The 6489-nt window shown below is 42.4% G+C and overlaps 1 non-coding gene across 1 annotated transcript; it reads right to left on the bottom strand.

Annotated features, from left to right (window-relative positions):
• Positions 1 to 6063: 6063 nt before the first annotated feature.
• Trnat-ugu (transfer RNA threonine (anticodon UGU)) lies at positions 6064 to 6137 on the bottom strand. Its single transcript has one exon. It is a non-coding gene; the product is annotated as a tRNA-Thr (tRNA).
• Between the last annotated feature and the right edge of the window lie 352 nt (positions 6138 to 6489).

The following is a 6489-nucleotide window of genomic DNA, read 5'->3' as shown; positions in this document are numbered from 1 at the left end:
CGGTCACCATTTTTATTACCATGTAATAATATCTGACGCTCTGTGTGTAATGTTTGTACACATGAAGAGTAATGTTTCCTACACTACTTTGTATAATAGTTACAACCACCTATTTCATGGTTATTATCCTTAGGGACAGGGGCCTAAAGATAGATTCACGATCTAAAAATGAAGTATTAACAGCTGCGTACTATGGAATGCAATTATTAAGCTTCGCCATGGCTGTCTGGCACCACCTACAGGAATTTTTCTGGTAAAATATTTGTTTGTTAAACATTTTTTGTGAGACGTAACTGGCAGTTAATTTCGCCAGAAACTCGAATTTAATCATTTACCTCAAATAAAAAATCTGAAATTTATGTCGTTTAAATTTAATACGACTCCATCCGGAAACTCACCTGCGTTGAAATTTATGTCGTTTAAATTTAATACAACTCCATCCGGAAACTCACCTGTGTTCTACTCATGTTACTTTCACATCGCCCACCACATTTCTGCTGTTTTCTGTAACAGCAGCGTTGTAAAACTACGTTACGGCACACAGTTCGAGCAACGAGAACTTCTATACTGAAAGCAGTGAATTTTAAGAGCTGCAGGTTGCGTATATTTCAGATAAAAAATTCATGTGAACCCTTAAAGCTGCTAGGCCTTCAGCGTCTTACGCTATGAGGAGCTTTGGTCACACGAGTGTTTTATTATACGTTGTTATATACACGGTCCGGTCACATTGATGCGACCTTCTGTGGAAAGCCTAAATAACCACCTTTTGAAACATGGAAGTCCAGCGAGTATGTCAGTGAGGTTCTGAAAGATGCCGACAGGGATGTGGAATCCAGCTGACTCCAGTGTCGTGGCCAGCTGCGTTATGTTAATCGGCTGAGAGTCCATGGCACGAGTAGCTCTATCAAGGTGGTCCCGCAGAATCTCCGGTGTGTTTGGTAGACAGTGATGTTTAATTCAACCCACAAAGATACACTGCGAGCTGCATGCGTTGCATTTTCCTGCTGGTAGATGTGATCGTTCTGAAGAGAACCAAACTGCATTTAGGGGTGTATGTGGTCCCCAGGAATGGATGCATACTGGTGTTGATCCAGTGTGCCTTCCAGAATGATGATGTCACCCAGGGAATGCTACCCGAATATTCCCCAGACCACAACGCTCCCTTCCCCAGCGTGGAACCTTTCTACGATACTACAGCTACCTATCCGATGGAGTCATCTGAAAAGGCCACCTGTTGCCATTCATTTGACGTCCAGTTTCTGTATTGGTGTGAAAATTCCAACCTGTGTCACCGATGAGCCGTAGTCAGAATAGGTGCATGGACCAGGCACCAGCTGTGACGACCCATCTTCAACAACATCCACTGAATGAGAGGGGAGAAAAAGGGTGTAGGTAGACCCTTGGTTCATCTGGGTAGCATGTTTATTCGCCCGTTGACATCTCCGCAGCTGTCGTTCAGCCCTGGCCAGTGGCGGACTTCAGTTGCCTCGGCGCCAGTTTTTGTTACTGACATAATGCGATGCACGGTATACTTTAACCATAGTAGCACATGAACAATTTACAAAAATAGCCATCTTGGAAAAGCTTCCACCATTGATACGAAAGCAAATGATCTTGCCCTTTTGGACGTCAGATAAATCGTCTCGTTTCCGCATTAGGAAAACGACTGCACTGCTTTCCACCCTATCTTATCACGCTTTTAATAGCCTCCACTGATGGCGCTGTATCAGTCGTCTGTGAGTGGTTATTGCACGTTCACGTTTCAAAAATTCTGTGGTCATGTCTAAGTGAAGTATTTTCTACAAATGGATTCATATATTCTTCCTACTATACTGTACATGAACGTTAGGTAAATTTTCTTTATTTACTCACCTTAACGATGTTGCAGTTTTTAATGTCCGTCAGTATACCCACACACTATCAAAGTAAAGTTTCACTCGGTGTACACTGCAAAACATTTATAAATGTAATCATCTGTGGTTCTTACTGTACGGTATACGCAAAATAAGTAATACATCATTATTTCTACCCATTTGGTGCACTGATTACAACGGCGAGCACTGACCTCTGCAATTATACACACATGAAAAAAAGTCTTGCATCACCTGTGTTCCAAGAGTTCCGCAACCTGTACAGACAATTGGAATAGACATCAACATAAATATCATTTCCGCCCTTTTTATTGCTCGCAGGAAAGCCATACATTACATGTTGAACAACCAAACAGCAAGACCTTGAGAGGTGGTGGTCCAGATTGCTGTGCACACCGGTACCTCTAATACCCAGCAGCACGTCCTCTTGCACTGATGCATTTCTGTATTCGTCGTGGCATACTGTCCACAAGTTCATCAAGACACTGTTGGTCCATATTGTCCCACTCCTCAATGCTGATTCGGCGTAGATCCCTCAGAGTGGTTGGTGGGTCACATCGTCGATAAACAGCTCTTTTCAATTTATCCCCGGCATGTTCGATAGGGTTCATGTCTAGAGAAGCTGCACGCCACCCAAGTCGAGCGATGTCGTTATCCTGAGGGAAGTCATTCACAAGATGTGCACGGTGGGGGCGCTAATTGAGGTCCATGAAGACGAATGCCTCGCCAATATGCTGCCGAAATGGTTGCACTATCGGTCTGAGGATGGCATTCATGTATCGTACAGCTGTTACGGTGCCTTCCATGACCACCGGCGACGTACGTCGGCTTCCTATAATGCCACCCCAAAAAAGTTGGGATCCTCCACCTTGCTGCACTCGCTGTACAGTGTGTCTAAGGTCTTAAGCCTGACCTGGCAGCATCCAATCACGTCGCCGACGATTGTTTGCTTAAATGCATATGCGACACTCATCGGTGAAGAGAACAAACGCGATGCCAATCCTGAGCGGTCAATTCATCATGCTGTTTGGCCTAACTGTACTGCGCTGCATGGTGTCGAGGTTGTAAAGACGGATCTCGCTATGGACGTCGGGAGTGAACTTGCGCATGATGCAACCTAACGCGCACAGTTTGGTCGTTGTACTGTGGCTGCACGAAAATCATTACAACATGTTGGCGTTTCCGAGCCATAATCCGTACGTAGCGGTCATCCACTGCAGTAGTAGCCCTTTGGCGGCCTGAGAGAGGCATGTAATCTACATTTCCTGTCTCTCTGTATCTCCTCCATGTCCGAACAACATCGCTTTAGTTCACTCCGAGACGCCTGGACACTTCCCTTGTTGAGAGCCTTTCCTGGCACAAAGTAACAATGCGGTCGCGATCGAACCGTCTAGGCATGGTTGAACTACAGACAACACGAGCCGTGTACCTCCTTCCTGGTGGAATGACTAGATCTGATCGGCAGTCGGACCGTCTCCGACTAATAGGCGCTGCTCATGCATGGTTTTTTATATCTTTGGGCGGGTTTAGTGACATCTCTGAACAGTTTAAGAGACTGTGTCTGTGATATTATAACCATAGTTAATGTGTACCTTCAGGAGTTCTGGGAACCGGGGTGATGCAAAAGTTATTTTTTTTTTGTGTGTATTTCAGTGAAGGGATCTATTTCTGTTTTACCATCTAATTAAAATAATTACGCTGTCTGTGCAACAAACCTTTTTGTACTAACCTAAAATGACTGCACAGCTATTCTGTCTTCAAAGTGCACATGTTGAATTTTAACGTAATGGTCAACGCAAATTGAGACCGAACTATATACTATTCAACTTCACACCGAAGTACAAGCCTGTGTTACAATATCCTTGCAAACAGACGGACTGTGTCATTGACACATCAGTATATCATGGTTTGAAACTGTAATTACTATGGAGTTTGATATTGCACAGTTTGAATACAGAAGTGATGAACAAAGAGAAAAAGTGGCTTTAGTCTGATGCGAATCTCTTCCACTTTATTTGATCGAAATCCCATGCCTGCCCTTTGAAAAATTTTGTTGTTCATATAGCGTAATTGTTTTAACCACAGGCACATACAAGTATAGCAGCAGGTCCCGACGCTGAAATATGTGTTCTTTGATCCCATTAGATCCCCATTTAGTTGCTGCATGCTAGTAAGGTCCTCTCTTAATTACTGAAGGTGTTATCATTCAAGTATCACTTGGAGTAAAGGGCACAGCTTAGCACTGTAATGGTTCATATTTGTGTTTTATGGGGCGAGCGGCTAATATTCTGAGCTCATTTTCGTTCATGTTTGAGTGATCGAGTTCGGCACTTTCCTTGTAAAAATCTGTATGCTAGTGAAAATAAAATGCAGCATTATACTAGCAGAAAGACATTATAATCAAAACGCTCAATGCACTATCAGTCTATACTGGGGAAATTCTTCAGACAGAAGCAATCTTGCACTTGAAAAATCGAAGATGAGAACAAAGATCGTAATACGCAGTTCGAATACGAATTTGTAATTCCCCAGAACAACAATTTAGATTTAACATATTTAACCTAGCAGCTTTTTATAAGCTAAAATGCGATGGTAGTGAGACAATATGCCGAGAATAGGCAAAGATATTTCAAGACATAATTCAGCGGACATCAGATTATAACAACCGAATCTCACCGGTAACAACCTGTCTTCATACATCTTACACTAGAAAGAAGAAAAACGTGCAGCCAGCAACATAGCACAATGTCTTTCTATACGACATACCACAGAAAAATATGGACTGCTAAGTATTTAAGAAGAAATAAATTTTCACGCAGTCGTCGAAACGTTCTGAGATTATTTTGAACGAACAGGCCGAGCTTCAAAACCAAACAATTGTCGATGAATGTTTATTGTTGAAATACGTCCGTTGTTCGGAAGTTCGTAAATCGTTCGAGTCGCAACAATACAAAAAGTAATGTTACAGTTTTTCATAGAATTGACTTGACCATCATAGTAAGCGACGAGTACAGGAAAAAACTGGCAAAAAGTTGACAGTCATCTATTTTAATGAGGTGGTTTAACGAATGGCAGAAAGATTTTCTGGAAACTAAACAATCTATTTATCTAAAGTTATGGCTTTATTTTTTAACTACTGGCTCATTTAGTTTTGACCTAACTATCATTTCATAAGATATATTTGCAAGACGTTTCACACTTTTCCTAGATACAGTCTCACATCTCGAAAATACCATGAATTCATAAATCCTAAAACAAGTAATAGTCTTAAGTCTTTAGTGGCCTATAATTTACTAAATCTATAACAAAAGTACTTACTGCTCCAGTGATATCATTTGGAAACCAACCATAACGACAGTAGTACAATTTGAAATTTAGGTTACAGTAACTTAGATATTTTTACTTTCACTGACAGTGATCTCCTCAACATGATCACTATAAAAAGAAAACCCACATCCTTCTACAGTCACGTAGCACAATCTCTGGGTCGACTGTTAGTGTGAATGCTATAAGTGACGGCTTCAACGCACTACATACGTAGAAGTGCACTGTACCACTAGATGCTTCTTTCTTGCAACATCGTCGCTGGATTCATGAGAAAGGTCCTAGTGGTTAAAAAAACAAAATAATAATAATAATATGGTGGTTTCATGCAGAAACCGCTGGTACCCACAGGGTTAACACAGATCATATAATTTAGGAAACAAATTGTATAATCCTTGAAATAAACAACCCATTGATGATCTCTGGATGTAAGGCACATCTTCACTGACAAATACAGAATATCTAAAACTAGTATCTTCTTCTTCTTTATCGTCGCCTTGTCCCACGTCACGTAGGGTCGACGTTGCTGCTCTGGATCCTTCTCCTCCATAGTACTCTTATCCATTGCCTCTTCCTTCTTCCATCCTTTCTCCTTTAGGTCTCCGGATATCTTATCCTTTCCCCTCATCTTCGGTCTTCCTCTCCTTATCGCTCCTTCAGTCTTTATATCCTCAACTCTGTTTGCGATATGCTCTTCCCCTTTTCTCTTTAAGTGTCTGTACCACCTCAGTCTGCTCTCTTGTATCTTTTTCCCCATGGGTCCCACTTTCACAGCTCCTCTAACAAATTCATTTCTGATGACTAACTGACAGCCCCAGCTGCCGTCAGGTGTTGTTGACATACCTCGATGTGGACAGCTTAAAATGAGTGCCCCGACCGGGACTCGAACCCGGGATCTCCTGCTTACATGGCAGACGCTCAACCCATCTGAGCCACCGAGGACACAGATGAATAGCGCGACTGAAGGGACTTATCCCTTGCACGCTTCCCGTGGGACGCACATTCCCAACTGTATGTCAACAACACCTGTCGGCAGCTGAGGTTGTCAGTTAGTTATTATTTATTCCAGGGAAAAGCTGCACGGTCATAAACAGTAACTGTTCTTTCGAGAACACGTTACTGTCGTCGTATATAAGTTCATTTCTAATCCTGTCCTTCCTTGTTTCCCCACACATCCACTTCAGCATCCTCATTCCGGCCATTTCCATCTTCCTTTCCTGGGTTACTGTGATTGGCCATGTCTCTGCCCCGTATATCATAGCAGGCCTTACCACCGACTTGTACACTTTCCCTT

The sequence above is a fragment of the Schistocerca gregaria genome, chromosome 8 (genome assembly GCF_023897955.1).
Source record: "Schistocerca gregaria isolate iqSchGreg1 chromosome 8, iqSchGreg1.2, whole genome shotgun sequence".
In the NCBI taxonomy this organism is placed as follows: Eukaryota; Metazoa; Arthropoda; class Insecta; order Orthoptera; family Acrididae; genus Schistocerca; species Schistocerca gregaria.
The sequence above is the reverse complement of the archived record's forward strand: the minus strand, read 5'-3'. Positions and strand labels throughout refer to the sequence as shown.